The following is a 23,137-nucleotide window of genomic DNA, read 5'->3' as shown; positions in this document are numbered from 1 at the left end:
AGTGAGGGAAAGTGATGAAGGGTCCTGTAGGATGCTGAAGCGCTTACATGTTGTCTTTTAACAACGTATACATTTGTTCATAAGTGATGAGACACTGCTGATAGAGAGGCTTCAGTACAAGTGGGACATGCCTTTGGAAGCATGACGTTCAAATGAAGAGCTAGATTTCCTGTTTCGCTGTTTTTTTATCGGTTCTGGGCTTTTTCGGCTGAATTCAGCTCAAACAGGATGTTAACTAGCATCAGGAATAATAAATGCATATAAATACAGGTCAGTTAAGAAGCATAAGACACGCCGTGGCCAGATATTGACCTTGAACAGCTGTTACAGCAGACAACCGAGGAGACAGCAACGGTGATGCATACATCGTTTGTGCTGACCAAAATGTCCCGATATCACTCATTCACACGCTCACCAGTAGCAGCTGCTCCCATTTAGAAGTGTAGCCTTTTATAGACATGCATGCACTGAGCCATACTGTATGTCGAAATATATTCACAGTATACACGTAGGTGTGTCACTTCTGTGTGACTTCAGGCTACTGGGAAGGAAATGCGGCGCCGGCATTTGTGCCCCGAAAGGAAGCAGACACACAAAGAGCAGAGGAGGGGCGGAAGAGGCACGCAGGAGGAAGAGCGTGAGGTGGTGGCGGCGGGGAAGGGAGGAAAGACTTGGCAAGGGCAGAGGATGAGAAGAACAAGAAGAGGAAGAGGTGACAGGAATAATAAAAAAGAAAAAAAAAAAAATCATAGTGTGAATCAATACGAGCAGCTGGATGACGAAAAGCTTTCGTGAACAATCATCTATACTTTGGGAAGTTTTCTAAACCCATGGGTTTGCTTTTTGTCTTTCGACAGCAGACACTGGAGGGAGTGACAAACACAAGGAGACGAGTTAACTCTTAGGAGGCAATTGGTTTTATGCCATTATTTCTGTGTCTTTTCATTAGCAAATAAGGTGAAAAGTTTTAACAATCTCTAAAAAGCAGCACTTTGTTTTTGCTGCATTGTTCTGCAGCAAAATAGCTGGTAGATATAACGATGATATGGAGAACAAAAATCATGAACATAGGTGACAATTTTTGCGTAAAAGGGGAATACAAAAAAAAACATGTAATAACCAACCAACTACATTAAATTTGTAAAATTACTACAAAAGCTCTATTGGAAAGACCTACAATTCAATACAAGAGTATAATGTAAAGCATATAGGCACAAGTGAATCCACTGCTACAGGAAAAAAAAAAAAAAAAAAAAAAAAAAGAAATCTGTTCATGCAAAGGCCTCTTTATCAAACAAGAGGCAACTTGATTTATTCAATTTAAAAAAAAATAAATAAATTCCAACCAGGGTCTGAGAACTTTTTGGACTTTTCATGAGCCACAGACTAAATATGTGAAGAAAATGAATAAATTAGAAACAATTATAAGCACAGAAAGGTGAACTTACTTTAAGATGTATCTTTTTGTTTTAAGCAGGTTAGGCTCCTTTCCAAAAACTCTCCATCCTGTGGTTAAAACACAAATAAAGGGCATGTGGTTAGTAAAAGGGGAGCACTGGTCATCATAATATCAAGACATACACTCATGGCATCTTTCACCATTGTCATGCTGAGCAGTTGGCAAGGCCCAGAGGCTGCAGCGGACTGACAATGCACTCACTGTAGGGGACATTGTTCACAGTCAAGCTAACAGGCTAAGAATGAGCTAACTGCTTAGATATGGGACACATTCAGAGCCTCTGCAATAGACTCATGCATGAGCAGACAAGCAATGTTTGGCCATGACAACAGAAGGCTCTATTCAGTTCTCTGGAGAGGCACTAGTACACACACACACACACACACACACACACACACACACACACACACACACACACACACCATTATCATAATCATCATCATCTAGAAGCTCTCATCAGCTTCAAAACATGTGCAAATACACACACACACACACACACACACACACACACACACACACACACACACACACACACACACACACACACAGAAAAGAAGCCAGACTTGGAGCATTCCACTACAGTAGCATTCCATATGTTTGGTTAAGCACAGAGAATCCAGATTTAAGACTGAAGTCTGGACTGAATTTAAAGGATAAGAGAGGGGAGTCCAGGGAGGCAGAGAAATGAGGAAGAGATGGGGGGGGGGGGAAATGTAAGAGACAGGGAACATTTCTGTGAACTGTAAGCAGCAACGAGACACTAAGGTATACAACTGAGCATGGAGAATGACTGTAACATAAACGACTGACAAACAAGCCTAAGTGTGATGCTTAAATGTTCCACGTCCAACTCCGAGGAGAAGAGGAAGCTGGAAAAAGAAACTCTGCAACGCAGCACCTACGTTTATTAATGATTAAAGAAACTCAAACAAAAAAAACCAAAAACCTTCAGCTTACAACATCTTCCTGGTTGCTGGTCCTGGCAAACAAACTGTACCCAGGCTAACTAAGGAAGGAGGGAGTGACAAGTGATGTACTCAAAGACACAGTGTTCATGTACCGACTGATGGACACGCAGCATCAGTCTTTTAGTTGCTCCTGCCAATCTCAGGCCCTCCCCGTGTCACCCTGTTTGTTCCTACGCACAGGAGCCGGTCCTGCTGCACTCAGCTCCGTCACGTTAGACTCATAACATCCACAGACGCTTTTTTGCTGAATCATCCAACATTCTCACGCTACATGACAATCTCTTCAAGCTGCACTAAACCGAGCGAATAATTCTGCCGAGTATCGAAAAAAAAAAAAAAAAACCTTCTTGTGTTACGTGTGACCAATAAAAACGGAGAATACAGAACATTTTATGAATTCTGAACAATCCAGACGTCAAAATACCCAAGTGACCAGGGACCATGTTTGTCTGTGTCCCGTCTGTGTTGTGTGTTCATGCGGGGAGGAGAAAGGAGGGGGAAGAGGGGGGCTTCCAGCATTTCATTCAGACATTTGGCTAACTCGTAACCAAACAAAACTGAAAACAGCTGTCTTCTTCTCATCCCTAACACATGCACACACAGCAAAGCAGGTTGGGGGTAGATCATTATTTCAGTCAGCACAATAAACTGAAACCTCCCCCAGAGTCCGTATCGGTCACCGAGCGTCCACTCATCTGCTCAGGTAACCTGCGGTCCACTTTCCATCACCAGTCATTTTCAACATTATGCAGTTACACATATTTCAGTGCAACTGTTTGCACTTTTTTTTATGTTCAATTTTGGATTCAGATTGATTTCAATACAGTAAATCATGCAAAAACAGGGGGGGGGGGGGGGGGGTGTTACTGAAATCTAAATTAAAAACATGAAATTTGACAAGATGAAAACTGTAGCCCATCATTAGAGTTCCATTGAAGATATACACCAAGTTTATTTGGAAGAACTATGTTTATATCCCTCTTTTTCTCTGGAAACCCTGAAATAAATTCCACTCTCAGTGGAAATGAACCGTAATGGGGTAAACAAGCGTTTAAAATGATCACACAATTCACTCATCTCATGAAACCCAACAAGCTGTCGACTGAGGACAAACTCACGATGAATGTGGAGAACAACTGCTTTTAGTAACAGCAGAAAATGGTGTTTTTGTTGTGGTGAAGCCAATCTGAATTTAACGTGAAAGCACAGGTTTTTACACTGATTGAAAAAAAAAAAAAAAAAAAAAAAAAAAAAAAAAAAAAAAAAACGAGCAACTTTTTTTAATTTTATTTTTTTATATAACTTCCAGATTCAATAAAATCGATAATTTGTAAATGGTTACAAACTACAGTTTTGGTTCAGGAACCAAATCAGATCTGTGCGTGCGCTTGTGTGGCATGTTTTTGCACAACAAACCCATTAATTAGGTCTGAATTGCACAAAATGAGGCAGCCTGCTGTTCCTGTACAATCTGCTTCAGTGATAGAATCATCTTTAACTCATTGGCTGCCAGCCATTTTCAGTTCAGAGACACCCATACTGCCAAGTGTTTTTCAGTATTTTGACTGATTTTCCAAGACCCACAGAAAAGTGTGTCTTATGACTATGTACACACCGAAATTACCAAAAGAAAGAGTAGACTCTCTTCTTTGATCAGGAAAAAAAAGTTTGTTTCTACCATTTTCAGTCTTTTAGTAATAGACAGTAGAACATAGGTTGGTTTCACCAAAAACAGCTGTTTGACCCCCCCCCCCAAAAAAATGGAGAAAACTAGCTCTTTTTTTTTGTGCATAGTGGCACTGCTGCCACCTAGCGGGTAATTTTGCCAGTATATTCTCTGTTTAGTGTTTACAAGCCTAAGATTTAGTGACGAACTCCGCTAGATTGTCCCCCAGCCCGCTCCGTTAAAAAACGCAATTGACGTCTATAGACGTCTTTGGCAGTGAACGTTTTTTTTTTTTTTAAATTGACGTCTATAGACGTCAATGGCACCGAAAGAGTTAAATAAAGCAACAATCTCACAAAGATTTGTTTCTGTATCCATCTTAGTGTCGTTAGCACTTCGTGTCCTGGCATGTACATTCGTGTACAGACAGTGTGTTACTGCTGTAATTCACCACATCATTTCTACAACCAGCGACGTGTCAAACGGAGCCAGAAACTCCCGAGGCTCACTTCCCCATTTTCATTCCACATAAGCATTTTGTTGTGGCGTCTTTACTTTTGAGAATCACACACTTCATGGAAAACTTTTGACAAGCGAGTGTGTTTTTGAGCACTTTACAGTCTAATCTTACGGATAATGTAGGTCTTTGGAAAATGTCATCGTCCTCTGCCAAACTTGCAACACACATTGCTTCACTTATATGCAACGTGAAGACCAATGCACCAAGTTGGCCCGAATGGGAATGTTTACAAGAAGAGATGAACACATCTAAGAAGAGTGCAGGAAGAAACAAATTGTCCAACAAATGAAGCACATTGTGCAAAAAGCAAGGAAACAAAAGGAAGAGGAGAGAGAGCTCGTGTTGAGTTTCTTTCACTGGAGAACATTTCGAGGCCTGAAACCCCATCCTGGCTTCCAGTGGCCAGGCGGGCCTCGTTTGCATGGGAGCCCATTTCCTGTGTGTGATTAGCAGGGGAGAGAGAGAGAGCGAGCGTGTGTGTGTGTGTACGTATGTGTGCGTATACATGTGCGCGCACTGGGGGTTGCAGTTCAGAGAGGTCTGGGGTTGTTTTGTCTGCTAAGGGGGAAAGGAATGCCCAAATCAAACACAGTGAACAGGATGCCTCGCAAGAGAGAAGGATAAGGGAAAGAGACAGAGAGGCTGAGAGACCGCACAGATAAACTTTGTGGGGAAAGATGGGGAGAGATAGGAAACAGAGATGAAGAAAGAAGCAGACTAGATGGGGCTAATGAAAGAAAGGAGGAGGGATGACCAGTGAAGAACATAACAAGTGGCTGATTTTTCATTTGCTGCCACAGAAGACTTCGAAAACAGCATTCCTCCTACTGCTACTTGCATTCCAACAGCGCAGCAAGGTGGGGTAAGGATTTTGTCTACACGCTGATGAGCTGTCAGACAGAAAACCATTCACCTCTTAAACTTCACAGCGAACCTGCAAAACCAGCCCTAATAACTAATGACTAGCAGCCCTCCCCGCTGCACAAACAGCTGAGGCCTTTGCGCTACTGCGCCCTGAAACGACAAGACTATTTCAGGCTATCATTCATTCTCCAACATCAATAACATGACAGATAGTTATGTCACAGAACAACTTGTTGGCTTTGTTTGCTGGTTTGGGATTGAAGCACAGTGGGTCTGATCAGCGTCCCCAGCAAGCAGGTTTGGGTGGGTTACAAGTGTGCCAACAGTCAACAATGGCAGCCCCCACAAAGCGGTTAGCATAGGTGCTTATAGCATCAGTTATACCAGAACTGGAGAGCATTTCTTTAATGAAATGGGAGTAAAGAACAACACTGAAGGCTATTCTTAGTGAAAAAGATTTGACCTGACTTTACCAACTGGTTCAACTCAAATCAGTTAATCTGACAGGTTGAAAATAGCCCAACATTAGACCAAAGACCTTTTAACACTGCATGTTCAACACTGGGCTGATGTGGCTTCACTGGTTGTCCATGTCCATTGTATTTGTATGGTCCAGTCATAATGGAGGTTTAAACTGATGTTTCTCAGAGCCAGCACCAGAGATTATCACAGAGCCCAATTAATCTTTGTGTGTAAGGTACAGCCGAGGACGAGGACATATTTTGCACCAATACAGTGCAGCTGCAGTGTGAAAAGGGCTCGTTATGTGGACGGTCCATGAACAGAACAAATTTTCTTTCTTTTTTTTTGCCTCTAATGATCTTTTTTTTCACCAAAACTGAGGTTTGAATGAAATGTTCTCATCGAAAGACAAAGGAAAGCTAAACTGTTTTACAGACATTCTGATTCACCTCGTGCGCTGTCGTGCCAAATCAACAAACCAACCATCATTACTGCAAAATGAGGAAATCTTGACACTTTTAAGCACAGCATCATAGGTGAAATAGTTGCGGGCAGCCACATAGCAGTTATAGTACCATTACCTTGACACATAAGTCTCAAGAACATAGGCTGATGTCAGTGACATTACAATTTCTGTTCTAGTTTAAAAATGTTCAGTGAAATATATGAAAACCAACCCATCTACACCGGGGACGCTGTGGGTTTTTGGGAATGTGTGGTGTCACTTTTAGCCATTGATGGATCCATAACCCCGATAGCTCTAAAATCATGTATTTGACCCCGTACAGATCGCATACACGCTACTTTATAAAACAACAAGAAATAGTCGCACTGTGACTCAGCTCAGCTACCAAACACTTCCTTGTGTTGTGTGTGCAGGCTGGACCCTCCCAATGCAGGATTGAGTCGTTCCTTGACTGACTGAGCAGAATTGATGGGCTGCTATTGTTTCCTTTTAAGGGCAATTGTGCCTCAAATGCTTGGCATGGCTGGGAGTACAGATGCAGATGGCTGGCAGGAGAGATAAAAACCCCAATTTAACCACATTCTTTGGTGCAGTCCACACCTTAGAAAGGGAGGCAGTAAGGGGAGAGAGAGACTATATGAGATATGCAGGGACGGGAACAATTTGAAGTGGTTTGGAAAGAAAAAAAGAAAAGAAACGTTTGACTGGAGGGAGAAAAAAAAAAAGGAGAGGAAGACTACAAGTTTGTCCAGGTGGGTGGGCAAGAATCAAGTCTTTGCCACAGGCATCAAACTTTTTCTTACCTTTGTTTGAGCAGGCAGTCAAAACAAACCACTACATGTGGCAAAAAAATTATATATATGTAAATATATATATATATAAATAAATAAAATGTGTGCCTCTCCACAAAGAGACCTAAACATCCCAGACTTACAAAGTGACCCCTCTCACTATAAGTTAGTCTTAATGAAAGCATAATCTTTGTGTCTACATTGCAATATTTAAGTATTCAGCAAAATAATGAAGGAAAAAGGATGAGGGCCGAGGGGGAAGGGGTTAGTCAGATTGGCTAAGCTTCACAAATAAACCCAGACACGGAGAAAGACGGGGAGACGGCTAAGGGCTGGATCAGAAAATATGCCTGGTATTCCACAATGTTCCAGAGTGCACAAATGAGCCACTTATTGACTTGGGAGTGTTACGGGATTCCTGTGAGGCTCCCCTGTCTGAGTGCGTCTGCAAATACAAGCATAGCACACAAACCTCACAAATCAACATTTCACCAGTTCACAAAAAACAGTCTCGTAACCTGTGATGAGCACGCACTGACCAGCAATACAAGGTTAATTACACAAAAATGAATTACTCTGGAGAATTACTCACGCCTTGAGTCATTCATTAATGTTTTCCTGGTGTTCCCATATGTGGCGATAGGGTGAGAGAAGGCCGACGAAGGGTAAGCCAGAGGAGAGCTGATGACTCGTGCACGTCCTGGGTCGCCCGTTGCCGCTTTAGACCTAGTATAAGGACGTGTGGAAAGGTGCTAAGATATGACTCGGGCAATTTCAAACGCAGCCACTGTCCTGAAAACATTAGCTCAAAAACTTTGGCATTCAATTAATTTGTTAAGTATTTACAAGATGAAGCATTATGAATTTGTATTAAGGAGCTATCTTGTGCACCAATTAATTATTTACCTATTAAAGATAATTATTAATAGGGAACTTGGGCAATCAAACGTTTAAGAGTGCTCTTTCTCTTGGTTCCATTTTGGGACTTCTCTTGTTTTCTGTACATTATCTACTATTCAACATGAGGGACAACAAATGTCCACACACAATTTTAAGTCGAATCTCTGCTCAGCCAAAAATGATTCTTTTCTCCCACTCACTGCATAAAACTCGGACACGAGATGGTTTCAAGACTCTGCAAGTAAAAGCTGCACTTTACGGAGTCTATTTTTATGGCCCTCACCATAGCAGCATTGTGCTGCTTCGCTTCCCCTGGTCAGAACAGCCAGAGTGAGAGGGCGCTCCAAAAGCAACGTTGGCATGGAGGGGAAAACCAGGAAACCCAGCCCCCAGATGCCCTTAACAAAGTCAGTAGTGCAGAGAGCGTCTCCAAAAATAAAATAAAAAGCCAAAGGCGAGAGGGTAAAGGGCCAGAAAGAAGGAGAAAGAGTTTGAAAATAGCTCAGCAGTTGGGGTCCACATGCACCGGCACCACAATGATGACGCTCCAAAAACCCAGACTTGCTAATATATGGACAGCTGGTTGAGAAGGAGGAAGAATGCCCCTGAAGGAAGGGAAACAGCTTACCAGTTTAGTTTTCAATTAGGTTTTAACAAAGAACAATACCAGAATCATCTTATAGCAAAACAAGGAGATGTATAAAAAGTTTTTTAAAAACTTACTTTACTTTACACATCGAACTCGTAACAAGATGTTTCGAATTTAAAACGAAACCCAAAAAAAAAAAAAAAAAAAAAACATACACGAGACATCATGTTTGAATGTGAAACGAGGAAAAAAAGAGGACATAATAGCCAAGGACAAGAGAAACAGAAGAAGGGGAACAGCTAGGTTACCATGGCGTCCCAACATTCCTCTCTCTGAGAACATGTATATTTTCTGATCACAAGAAAAATAATCTGCAGGAGGAATTTTATTTTGAGAGCCGCTCTGTAGACTAGAGGTTCTGAGCAGGTCAGACTGAAGTGTGTGAGAGTGTGAGACTGTGGAAATCCCTTGTACAGTAAGAGCTAAAACACCTTGTGTGTCACCAGACAGACTGCGAAGGAAGTGCCTGTGAGAATCCAACGCCACACGGCTCAAGTAACGCTTGATCAAATGAACAAACACCCACGCCTCCAGGCACACAGGACAGGAAAATTAATGTCTGGGTGCCACTTTAATAGTTGTTGACACTGGTTGTCCATCTTCCATTTCCTCAGATTCTTAGTTTTTATAATTCGGATAAAAGTTGCTTCCTACTACGTCTTTGGACTGAGCTTATTGACTTATTGTTCATTAATATTTTTCAGCAGGGGGGAAATTCAGGTTTTTTCTCATCTCATTTACACCTTTTCTGTGGGGGTTTTTTCTGCCCCTTTAGAAGTGGTTCCCTTATTCACATTTCCCGACTGTGATCAAAACACAAGAAACATCAGGCACATCGAAGCAGTCGCCACCGATGTGCCGCCTCCACGGGCTTCCCCTTGCACGGCAGCGTAAGCGTGGGGACAGTTTCTCAGCTTGTGTGAATAAGAGTTTTTAAGACGCGACGAAGTATACAGTTCCAGCAACTGAGAATGACGCTGAATAAAAGTTTAGCTGGTAAATATAGCTGTACACTTTCATCCGTGACCTCACAGTGAACCGGACCTCTGCTGAGCGCTGAACTGGCATCACCGCAGCAATGATCTGCCAGCCCCCGTCACGTCAGTCAGCAGCCATCTGACTGCAAATAACAGACTAAATGATCACAAGCTCTAGGGGAGAGTAGCGGTCACTGTAAAGCCACGGGAGAGAGGTTGAAAGACACGTAACAGTATGTAAGCACATAAACACTTATTAAATTGTAGTGACGGTGCCCAAGCCATACAAACCCCGCTGCTGCGTGAAGGACTTTGGTTCAACTTGTAGCCTTTTATGGATGTTATTGAAGTTATAGACTTGCTGGTGGGGTTACACATCTGTGTGTCCGCATGGCAGTGGCATGAGGTGGTGTTTTCATAACTTTCTATCACATGTTTGAAGTACATGGAGGCATCACGAGACTGATAGGAAGTAGAGCGTGGTGTTCACCTTTCTTCCCCTCCCCGGATCAACATCTCTCTGGAGGAAGAATACATCTTGAACCAAACTGGAACGGCTCCTGAAATATTGCAAATATGCCCGTGACCCCCCCTCCTCTCTTCCTGAAGATGTAGGCCTGTTTCCTAGCCCACCCTCCTTCCCTCCAAGTCCCCCAACCCGCAGAATTCCAGCGCTCCGCGCAGCACCATACTTATAATCACAGATGACCCACTCACATAGAAAATGTTAAGGACATTAATAACACAAGTTTCCACTCATCTGACCCAGACATGCCTTTTAAGGGTAAGCAGTTCAGATTTCTCTTTTCATTAACTTCCAAAAATACTCCTGGACCAGGCGGACACGGGTGGAGGGGGGGTGACAGGAAAAGAGAAAGAGAGAGAGGGGGGGGTCTTCTTTTCAGAAGGAGAAAGTGAATAAGACAAGATAATAATCACAATGAGAGGGGAAATATTGGCCAGTTAATGAACAGAACACCTAAAAAAATAAAAGTGTGCCTAAGGAATTCACAAGTAATGTCTTAACTTTCGCTCTGCCCCGTTAAAAACGCCTCGCTCCCTTCCTCCCTTTCTTCCCACAGCCATGCTGTGCCTCCTACATGCTTTAGAGGTCTGTTTCCTTTGCACTTCTTTTCCCTTTTCTTCCAGGGTCGACATGGTAGCCATTTTTTTTTTTTTTTGGACAAGCCTGTAGGAGCAAAACAGGCGCACGGGGGACTTTCTGTGAAACAACTTGCTGGAGGCTGAAAAGTCCAACAGAAACCTAAATCTCACACAGGAACAAGTTGGACAAACAACCCAAAAACAAGACAAAACCCTTCCGTCTGCAGCGTGCACAACACAAACACAGAGGCACAGCGACCCGCGTTACAAAGTCAATGTGGTCCAAACTCCAGCCATGTGAGGCGGCAGTTCCTGGCCAAGACACCGATTAAACATTAGAGGACTTATCACCTGCAGCTATCAGGATACGTCTAACAACCACAAACACATTCTTGGCAGGAGTGTTTAAAAAATAAAGTGTGAGAGAAAACAGACCACTTGACAGAAGGAAGAAGCTACAACTCATCTGTATTAACTACAACACATAAAATGATCACAGATAATCCAGAGTGTAAGCACCTTTGGTTTGAGGTCACGCTCACTAGGAATAATGTTATTGTTTGGAAAGAGCTGGAAAGAGACAGGCAAGAGGGGACTAACGTGAGAAAACGTTTGCTGTAAAGTCTGAAGACTAAACTAAACTGATCCACAATCAGCTTTGCCGTAGATTAGAGAACTACAAAACTTGTGCGCATGGTTGGAAAAAAGTCAAACAGATTAGGATCATCTCTCAGCTTGATCCACCAATGATAAATTACATTCTGGTGCAGCATCTTTGAACTCAGCCCTAGAACAGATTGGAATATCGTGCTCAGATTATCTTTTTCTCCTTTGTTTCATTCTGTAATTTTGATAAACCTCTATGTTTTAGAGGCGTACGTTTGTAAATTCTGTTTCTTGAGATATGCTTGAAAGTCTGTCTGTTATAACCTGAAGATAATCAGACCGTCTTCATCTGGTAGGTTCTACAGCTGTATCACTTTTCTGACTTGTCATACAAGATGCTCGGCATTGCATTTGTTATCAAGATTATCCTGATGAAATCTCCACCTTTCTAGCAAACAGCTCAGTGAGTACAGTAAGGCTGCCTGAGGTAACTACATTATTTACAAGCACCACCACACAGCTCTGCATGGAGCAGGGAGGATTCCTCCAAACAAGGACGTAGAAATGCCAGAGAGCGACGTTGCCGTCAAAGTTTCAACGACAAAACAGGATGCCTTTCGGCATCATCAAAGCACTCGAACACTCGCATTAGATCAACCTTATGTTTGCTGCAAGTGTGCACGGCTGATCATTTGACAACAGCCCAATTCGGCAAAAACAATCCCCGATTCATAACCATCGGCTCATGTGACACGTTTGATAGCCACCCAGTAACTCAATAAAACCTTTTACAGGTCAGTAAATACCAGAGATGTCAGCTTGGAATCTGTTTAAATGGAATACAGTTACTCGGTCTTGCAATGGGGCTCGGTAACACAGGTCGCAGTATACGAGACACTGCAGCATACTCGGCCTGAAAGGATTAATAAAATAAACCACATCCAGGCAGAGTTAGTTCATATGATACAATATGAAATATGTCTACTACAAGAGACTGTCCTGTTAATTTAAAGGGGAAGCAAGTGAAAGGCTTTTGTCGTGTTATCAAGAATATTTGCCTCAGTACAACTGTGACCTCAAACAAAAAAAAGTTAACATTAAGCTGCAACACAAGACCTTACAAAGACTTTAAGAAGTAACAGCAGTTTGGGGTAGAACTGATGGGATCTCATTCACACGTGCACGCACGCAGGAGAGTGTCTACGAAAAGAATCCGTTCACGCCTCGACGTGGCTGAAAGAGCGAGAGGACACAGAGTGTGCGTGTCAGTGTATGTGTTAATGAAAGACCGAGGGAGGCGTGTGAACATTTGGAGCTGAAATGTACTTCTAGCTACTGCTCGCTGAGTGAACGACACTCAGCCTCTAGTATATGATGACAGATCTAAATGAATAGGAACAGCCCCAAGCAAAAGTGCCCCGGAACGCAGAAAATACCCGCGTACACACAGACGCACAAGAATCCAGTAGTTTGAATCCATCTGTAATCACGGCCCCGTTACTCGCCCACCGCGGATACGGAAAGCTGAGAGGGAAGACGGAGGAAAATGGATAAAGACGAGGATCCATCACAAGTCCTCCTCCTGGGATATTTACTTTATGATCACACCGGAATAATAAATAAAAAAAGAAAGAAAAATCCCAGAAAGGAAGCACTGGAATTTGAGCAATGTTTTAGCATTTTGCTCTGAAACCAAGAGAAATGATTTATCAGCAGCAAAACTATTTGCAGGCTCCTTTTCTCACTTACACTCCAGAGACACAGCAAGTACATGCAGAGTCTCACAGAGACGTCTTTGTGGAATTAAGCCGTCTTCCTGCAAGTCCGCCGCTACACAGACGTGAGCTCCAGCTGGACTGCGTATTGTCAACAGCAGCCTCTGTCCGGGATACTGAGCGGTTTATTGCATTATCACAAAACACACACACACACACACACACATAAAGGATATGCACTCACAAGGCTGTGCGTGGGCCTTTGTACAAGGCTTTATGGGAGAGATCATGATTCATCTGTGCTATTTCGAGGAGGCCCCGGTTTGTAAAGCCTGCAACGTCACTCTGCATCTTCCGCTGCTCTATTCCTGGGTGAACAAGTAACCGGGGCTAAAAGCAAAAGCCAGCCGATAATAACAACCAACACCGACACCATCCGGTCCTAAATCTATCTCAGCTCTCAATTACAGCTTCTTAGGATGTGTAGGTTATGCTGCAAAGGACACTTGTATGCATTTGTATCCCGGTGTAAACGCCGACTTCCCTCTCTCAAGTTATACCTTTGAGGGAAACAACTTCCTGTATAGTTTAAAATGACCTTTTGTTAAATATGCCATTTCAATTCATTTAGGCTCCAGATGTGGACATTTCCCAGTTCTCTTATATGCAATGGAGTCAGGGAAAAGTTGGCCAAGATTGTTAGACAACGAAATGCAGCGTCCTCATCTTAAAGAATTAGTATGAAGAAGTTATGGAAAAAAAGAGCTAGAACAGTACACGAGCCGAGGTGTTAGCTGATACCGTCTCTGTTCTTTGTGTTAGTCCCTGCAGACTTGGATGAAAAAAATAAATAAAAAAAATAAAACAATCTCTGGTGGTTTTCCATCTACTTGAGCAATAACAGTATCCGTCCTTATTTCCATGCCCTTGAAACGCATGACGTCAGCATCCTTATCCTGCATTTCCACACGTATGTGTGACTGTCCCACACTAGCAGCGAGGTCTGTGCATACACCCCGATGTGCAGAGTGGTAGTAATATTACCACTCACAGGCTGGGCTTGACATTCCCCGTGGTTTGATTCTCCCAGGCAGAAAACCTCAATATTTTAATTTAATCCCCAGAGCAGTCATTTAGCCACTCCGTAATCCCCAGGTCCAGTGCTTAGTCTGATAATTACCCTTATTGGACACCCATAATGATTAGTTTTTGGTTTCACCCAAAGCAGTGCAGGCAGTTTCATAGGGCGCTCGCATCGTTCTGTGGGGTGGAAAACCAATCATGCGTAGAATAGCCCAGGTCATAAAAGACACGAGAGAGGTATGATTATTACTTTGCATGGCAGTTGACATCTCCTGGACAGGACAGACTGTGTGACCTTCATTTCTTGGCATTAAAGTCACTTTAGGATTGTAAAGCAGGTGGTGGCGGTGCGAGCACGCCTACTGTGTCAACGTTAACAATCTTTGTGCTGTGCAATCAAACTCAAGGAACAAGAGGGCATCTGCTGGGAGTTTTACCGACTGAGAGAATAATTTCCTGGGAATGGAAATGCATAGAAGGAAGCAGTGTGCCAATACTCTCATTTGATTTTCCCTTTGTATTTCTCCCAACATTTCCAACCTGACGACACAAACTGCACACATTCCCTCCACACGCAGTGCAATAATCCCACCCGAAATACCAGAGGAAAGCCTCAAATGTCTACCACGACGACAAGCTTCCATGAAAGTGCTTGTGCCCACAGCAGTACAGGCTGGCAGCACAACTAGCACAAAGTATAGCTAGGCTGGGAGGGTAAGCCTTACTGGAAAGTCATCAGGGATTTTTTGTTTTTTGTTTTTTGTGTCTCCTTCAAGTCTGAAACAGGTCAAGGCAGGTCCCCACCATCTCCTTCCCTCCCTGTGCAGCTCTTTACGAGCCCCACCTGGCAGATTAGTACTCCACCACAACTACCTTTTTTGCTACTTACACACACACACACACACACACACACACACACGCACACATCTACTGGTGTTCTGGAAAGGGAACACAGGGCACATACTGTTCAGACTCTGCCACTTTGTTTTTATACGAGCATATGTAGGCCATGCAGTATGACACATTCCATCACACGAGAAAGAAAACAAACACAGATATCACAAATATCTTGCGGCACTGGTCATTTAACAATTTTCTGGTCAACAGTCAAAACTTTTTTCCATGTTAAACTTCTTGCACTTCCAAGTTGTCGAGGTTAACATCATCCGTTAGGGCTACGTGAAGATTCATCGTTCAATTTGTCTATGCACAGTGAGATATGAATACAACTCGGTCTCTTGTCACAACTGCCAAATGGCTTTAACAATGTGCCGGTTCCTGCTGCTGACTGAAGGCTTTACCAAACAACAGGCGTTTCACTTCCCATCTCTGCTTTATGTTCACCTAGTGGCATGTGACTTTCCGATTTGTACCCTCCAACTTAGCAGGACCAAAATACAAGCAAGGCCTGTCAAGAAAATCCCTTAAAAGCCGTGGTTATGTGGGAACTACAATAAACACAAATGCCATGTGTTGTGCTGGTGTGAACAGTTAAAAGAAATTTTCCTCCTTTCTGTCCTTCTGTTTTAGAAAGGAAATGAGGCCACAGCAGTGCCCCATAGTCACTAAAATCTTAGTATGCCTGCTGCTTATGTTGCCGGTACTTACCCTAAAGAGGCCGCAACATTTTGACTTAATTTGCAAAAAAATCCCTAACACTCCAGAAGTCTTAGAAAACAGGGGGGAAACCAACACGGTCGACCTGAAACAGCTCACAGAAAGGTAGTGTCGTTGCCGTACTGTGGCCTAAACATAAGCTACATGAATGTCAAGCACAGGTACAAGCCGCCTACGCACAAATTATTGGATGTTTCATGTTTCATGACTGCATGTCCTGAACTAAGCATCAAACGCAGCAGCCTGTACGTAAACGCTGACATTACAACGCGAGTAAACACAAGCAGTGCACCAAAAATGCCTCAAAATACTCCCAAACCTCATAAAAACTGCCACGTCTCAACAAAAAAAAAACGGAATATAAGCGATTTCTCGCTGTAGTTTAAACCACCTGAGGTTTTCGCCGCAGACCTGGACGCTTCCGCTGGCGAGCAGAGCAGAGCAGCAGGAGAAGGAGAAGGAGGAGGAGAAGGACGAAGACGGGGAGGAGGGTCGAAAAACTTGCCGCAGTTCAGACTTCTGCAGTCGCAACTGGCTTGGTCCAACTCAGGAAGCCGCTGTCTTATCCACCAAGACACATTCCCACCCAACACCAAACACGCTCAAGTATAAGGAGTCAAATTTACCTTAGCGGTTAATCCACAACTTCACGCGGGTCGGGCTCATGCGGACGGTGGGATTCGCTGCAGCCGACACGACCAGGACAAGTTCATCCACATATTCTCAGACAAGACCAGAGAGTTGGAGGCGACGGAGGGGGGTTGGTTTTTGTTTCCCTCGTCCCCTAAATCCCTTTCGTTGGTCCTTTCCTCTCGGATATTCCCCTCCCTGGTCCGTTTGAGATCAAACCATCACATTCCACCGCGTCCTTAACAATGAAAAAAGGTGGGCTTTCCTTTTCTGTTGCCGGAGGACCCACCCCTCGGGATGACTCTGCCCGGTCTGACCGCAAAGAGAACGCCCTTCCCGGCTTCAAGGTCCCGCCCCTCTCTCCCACTGAACTGCACGCAAGTGTGGCCAGTGAGGAGGAATGAATCCAAGCAAGCGTTCAGATATTCAAGACTTCTTCTTAACTCCGTTCCACCGGAGCAGAACATTGTCACTTAAACACAAATTCTCCATTCAAAAATTTATGAAACAACGATTCCGGGGTTACAATACAGTTGTGGATATAGCCTACATGTAAGAGATAAAGTACATTTTAACTTATTAACCAAAAACCACTAATCCCCACCAAAATGCTCTGAACCTTATAGGCTTTTTTTTTTAAAAAAGTACAAACAACATAGTTTGGTATTCAACATTGGGTGTCTTCGCTGGAATTTAAAGAAAGTTTTGTTGAAGTTTTTGTGGAGGGAATACGCCCAGAATACATTTAACATAGACTATTAGGGATCTTATTAGTCAGAATTACTTCCCAAAAGACTTTAAAGCTCTTCAGTTTTTAATATGGGATAACTGTTAGACTTAAAATAGTCAAACTGTGGTTCAAAAAATAACTACAGAGTGACATTATAATTAGTTGTCTCAAAGCCTGTTTTAAATATCTCAGTGCACTGTTTAAATAGACACTGTCTACAGAAACGAGAGTTTTGAAACACCAACACACGACTTATTATTTACATCAAACTACTTTAGGATCATTAAAGCTTTTTTTTCTAGTTAAAAATCTCGTTCATCCTTCTTCAGATATAATTTTCCAATTCCAAAGTAATAGAAAACATTCTCATGGCCATCAGTGAAATAATGTAGTAATCCCTCCTCTTCTGACTTTGATAGAGTGACATCATGGGATCATTTTTACCAGTATTGATGATAATTGTTATATCTAAAGAATTAAACATCAACTGTGTTAGTGATTTACACGTAATAATATTTTAACATTATTGAATGCAGACTACTTATAGTGTAATTCAACTGCCAGAAAAACTGAAACAAAAAACTCAAGAAACAAAGAATAACTCTCATAGAAGTTTAATTTTATTGTTATCTTAAATGATTTTGGCCGTGACAGTCATATATTGAAAATCAGATACTGTGACATCAAGATGACTTTCAAATGATCTGTTTGGTGTCGATTGCTATTTGATGGTGGATGATGTTGGAAAGGGTCGTTCGGGCAGCTTAAACTAGGCAACGCTGGATCATCTCCTTCGCCTGAATCCAAATTCAGAGCAGCTTGGCAGCCTGGCCTTCCAGACAGAACATCAATTTCGATCATCACATCTCATAACCTTTCTATCATTCCTGTATATTTGGGTGTGCAACCAAGAGGCAAATGACTGTGCTCTCTTGAAAAGCACTGCAGTAATTCAGTCTAATACTGGAACAGAGGTGTATTGTTTACTCTGTTATCGCAGCATGATTATGGTGGGCAGTAAATTCTCCTTTCTGTGTTTTTACTGCCTTTTAGTCATGTAAGAGTGGAAATTATTTCAGTTAGATGGTAAAATACCTTCTAACCCTTTTGAATCTAATAATCAGACAAGCAACCAGGTGAAGTCTTGCCCACGCAGACTGCACACAAACTCTGAAGTGAAACATCATCAACACAATGCTGTTAATTAAAGGCCCTAAAATACAGCTAATGGACACTAAAATCTCATATTCATCTGTTGCCTCGACAGTGTGATGAGTCACTCGTGGAGAGTGCCTCAGTTGAGCCTTTGTTTCCCACACCTCTAACATACCTCTCTCACATAAAGGACATACCGTTCTGTTCGTATCATTTCACATAAAGGGTTAAGTGAGGTATAAATAATGCTGTCACCCTTTTCCAGGTGGGGAAAGATACCAAAGATACCAAGTGATCAAAGAGGAATCGAATCCTTTCAGAGGCAGCTGCGAGTCAAAGGCATAACCTGGCATGCCCAGACGCTTGAATGCCACGGCAGCAAAGCTGAGCGCAGGTGTATGTGAATATGTGTGAGCGCCCATACATTTTTGAATAAACTTTATTTGAGTGGAGTCAGCCTCGTTTTTTATTCCACATATTTCACAGCGTAAAAAAAAAATGAAAGACACATTAAAACAACCCAGGATTTATAAAGGGCCGACGTACAAATGATCCATCAAGGCAGTAAAAACAGCGAGATGACATTTATGCAAAGCCAGGCACGGAAGATACCTATTTCATAAGGACGTATATCAGCCATGATACATCCATCTTAAGAGCTTTGGCTCATGCACGGACAATTTTCGGTCATTTTGGAAATTTGCCTGAATGTAAATGCATTGCACAGACTGAACTCTCCTGCAAAAGGTTAGGATGTTTTTTGAGGGAATGCAATCTCCTACAATGCATACTGCAGCACACACAGAGCAGCTGATTCAGGAAGAGCAGGTTTCTGGCCAACATCCTTCCTAATCAACAACATACTTCTCCAGCCAGGATTTTGTTTATTCCAGTAAGAAGCTACAGATGAATACTGTAGCACTGCATTTAACTTCTTTGGCATTTTATCTTATCCAGAGTGACTTTCAGCCACTGCAACATTCGAAAAATCTCTAATAATCATGTGCAGATCACCGAAATTACAAGCAGCCAATAGAACAAAGTGCGGGGCTTAGGTCCAACAGTCACCTGATATTTTTCTTTGTCTACATGATGAAAATGGGAAAAATAAAACGAGACTAAAGTGGAAGGATTTTATGCTACAATATGGCTTATGCTCGAGCTTTCCTACTTTATGTCCATTTCACAGAGCGGATAAGGATTAGTGTGCATAATTCACTGTCCTCACAGAGTGGGTTATGGCCAGTATTCAAACAGATGTAACTCTGGTGGATCAAAATGTGGGGCAACTTGTCATGTCAGGAAACATGCGCTTATCCAACGCCATCAGGCACACGCCATGTTTTCAAGGGTCCATTTTAAAAGGCAGCGTCTCTTGTATAATACTGTCATGTGAATCTCAATTGCTTTAGCAGTCTTTTCCAATTAAATGAGTGTTAAGTGACTTCCAACGGCTTATGAAATTCTGATATTTGAGGTTGTTATGTCTTAATTTGGAAACACACAGAATGTCCCACGAGACGGTCAGAGAGCTCCAAATCCTTTGAAAGTCTTGACTTACTGTCAGGTCCTATATCATCTTGAAGTACAGATGCCTTGGCCTGTCTAGTTCACCCTCCCATGCCCCTCTCGTTCTCACTGCAGGGGGACATTCCTCAATCCTCAGCTTCTGGCATGCAGTAAATCTGCCTGAGAGAGACCTACACGTCTAGAGTCTGCCAAGAGCCCTTTGCCAGGCAGGACGTGCAGCTATTTCTTAATTCTCAACCTCTTATTTTCTTTCTGCCCTCCTGAAGTGAGCTGATCTTAGAGCCTTCCTGTATAACATGTCCAACATGGGCGTTTCGTGCCTGCTGCCAGAGACAAAGTGCCTCAAGGTCAAGCTGAGGTGAAGGTGCAACTGTGAAAAGGTGTTAATGGGACAAGAGGAGCTCCACTCATCAGCACACACCCTTTCTGTGTTCCCACATCATCACTCTGACTTCTGACTTGCTCTTCCCATCCTGTATATGTATAAGTAAAAAAAAAAAGTTATGAAGTACCTGGCAGCATTCCTTCTTTTTTTGTCTCTGTGCACCTGGATTCAAAGCGCAACCAGTCCATAAGAGAAAAGATTCCTCAGACTGAGCTGTGCAGGAGTGCAGAACATCAGCAATCACCTGCAAGGACCTGTCTCTGATTATACTTTTTTTTTCTTTTTCTCGGCTGGCCATACAGGGGTCGCTACTTGAAAAAGAAGTAAAGGCTTACGGGCAGAAGCCAGATGAAAGCGTAAAGTCTATGAATTAGTTTGTAAGGTGTATTTCCATCCCAGTTGTTTAATATTTACTACAAAACGTCTAAAGCTGGTTCAGCTTGATAGCTTAGGATTGATGGCTGGCTTTGTGAATGTGTAAAGTTATCTCATAAGTTACTAACATAAACACAGCTGAAGTAGATAAATGTGAGATAAAGAAGCTAAGATTTATCACTTACAACGATAAACCGTGGATGATCATCATCAGTCGCTCTAGTGCTATCAAACTAGTTATATTTTCCATGGAAGTATTGACTAATCATCATGTTTGAACTAGCTTTAGTGCTATGAGAGCAAACAATGTTTAGGGCAACGACTGATAACCCTCACATCAACTCTGTGACATTACTTTGAGCAGGAGCCATTTAACCTAGCTCAGTTCAAAGATGGGAAACTTGGGTATGGTTAGGCAAGGCATCAAATACTGCTGTTATGTCACCACAGGTAGAGTCTATGACATATTCTCAGTGTGGGTGGGAGCAAGCGCCGGCGTATGAGGGAAAGAACCTGCAAGTATTTTCAAGTTTTTCAAGATTCTAACTCTCAGCATTAATTACATGAACTTATTTTTGCTGCATGACTACAACCTGTGAGAACCTGTGTTCAAAATGGCTTTACAAAGTAGTCTTTTTAGTGGAACGCAACCATTAAGCAAATGCATTTATGGGTAACATTAACAGTAAAATGTTTGTTGCTGCTACATCTTGCATTGCTTACATCTTTTGCTACTTTAGCTTGTACCAGGGTCCAAGATGCAACGGAGCTAGTGTCAGCTGATACTGGGTGACAGGCAGGGTACATCCCGTACAGACAACCATCAACACTCACAGTAGATGAACAGTTGGAGTTGCCCCTTAACCTATCCTACATGTCTTTTGACTGTGGGAAGAAATTAGAGCTCCCAAAAATAAACCCAACATGCAAACTTCACACAAAAAAAGCTCACACTGACTGATGCACGCATGTCGTTCAAATACAAAACATATCCAATACTCCGCTTTGTACCACATCCCGTCTCACATTAGCTGCTCTCCATTTCATCATGCCCAAGACAAATCAAAGCAACTCACTGAGAAATGTTTTGACTCCACACCCATCCATGTGTTGCATGTGAAAAGATCTTTTCCAGTTTAGGTCTGTGTACCCTGCAAAGGCGCAGCAGGTCTGGTAGTCATGCAGGGCACGCAACCACCCAAAAGCTCTGCTGTCTTGTTCCACTGCCAAGCCATAATAACAGCAATAAGGTTGGGGAGGCTCGTTAACCTTAATCCAGGAATTATATGGTGGCACCAGGGAAAGGAGGATGTGTTGTGTTGTATTGTGTTGTGAGGTTGTACATTGGAGATGGAATTAAACCTTTACCACTGAGGTGGGTGGTGTTGGTGCTTCAGAGAGTAAGAGTGGTGGTTCATTTAGCTCATGCCGACCGAATTGCACGGAGCCTGGCTGAAATCGTTTCCCTTCGGAGTACACTGATTAAAATAAGGGATCACTGTGCCCCTTGATGAATCTCTGCCTCCACCATGTGGTTAAAATGCATTACTGCTGACTTCACCCACTGATGAGCTGCAACAGGCTACACAATATCCATACAGCATTCACTGAGACTTATCTGGATCTTGAGTTAAGATGAGAAGACATTCAAAATAGACTTGGGATGAGGTATATATTTTCAAGAGTGTTCTTTTTTCATCCCAGAGCACTCATCACATCAAACATGACACACACACAGACATCTTCTTCTGCTCTTTTGTGGTTTTGTGGTTTTGTGGTATCAACGGCATCAGAGTTCTGTCATCCTAAGAAGCCAACACCACGGTGCAGCTTACATCTGGGAAAAATTATACAAATAGGAGCAATTCTGTACCTTTACTTTCATGGTCCAACATTACCTTTATACTCAGGTAATGTAGGCTTCTTCCTTTCAGGCTGCTAACAGCCTATAATAATAATCTTCACCAAGAGGTCAAAAATCAACAAAACACTTGCTGCTGCTTTTTTTCCTTTTTTTCGCCCCAACATGGCAATAACTGAGGGAAACTCAAATCTGGCAAGAATTTTTCAAACTCTGTCAATGACACCTGGAAGTTTAGTGGCAGGAGCAACAATAAGAAAAAACTCTTTTTAAAAGAGACTTTAGCGAAAGATAATCTGAGCTAGAGAAATATAGCGGGAATAGGACTATTTATATTTTTGGCTTTAGGATTTTTGTGCCAACATTGGCCCAGCATAAGTGAAATGCATGAATGAAACTAAGTCATTATCATCTCCTTATATCTGACATCTGACTCTATTTCAGGAACACCAATGAGACAGAAACTTCTGATTTCATTAACACTTAAACTGCCAGTGAAATCATTTACAACATGTTGAAGAATAACCAATAATGTCACAGGAATAAAACAGCCGTAATACTCCAGCGTTGCGGCAAAGCCGTCGTCTGTCCTCATTTGAGCAGACATGAGTTTGCAACGTAAAA

The 23,137-nt window shown here is 42.5% G+C and overlaps 1 protein-coding gene across 2 annotated transcripts in view; it reads right to left on the bottom strand.

Moving 5' to 3' along the window:
* Positions 1 to 16,718, bottom strand: part of luzp1 (leucine zipper protein 1) — a 43,161-nt gene extending 26,443 nt beyond the window's left edge. Inside the window, exons 1-2 of one of the 2 annotated variants that reach the window (XM_075448762.1) lie at positions 16,474 to 16,718; positions 1,449 to 1,506 (exon numbers count right to left, since the gene is read on the bottom strand). The gene's annotated coding sequence lies outside the window, so the exon portion shown is untranslated. Of the gene's footprint in view, positions 1 to 1,448; positions 1,507 to 7,788; positions 7,906 to 16,473 lie in introns of those variants that run through there. The other variant, XM_075448763.1, reaches the window with a different exon arrangement.
* Positions 16,719 to 23,137: the final 6,419 nt, after the last annotated feature.

This window comes from Odontesthes bonariensis, chromosome 17 (assembly GCF_027942865.1).
Source record: "Odontesthes bonariensis isolate fOdoBon6 chromosome 17, fOdoBon6.hap1, whole genome shotgun sequence".
Taxonomy (NCBI): Eukaryota; Metazoa; Chordata; class Actinopteri; order Atheriniformes; family Atherinopsidae; genus Odontesthes; species Odontesthes bonariensis.
The sequence above is the reverse complement of the archived record's forward strand: the minus strand, read 5'-3'. Positions and strand labels throughout refer to the sequence as shown.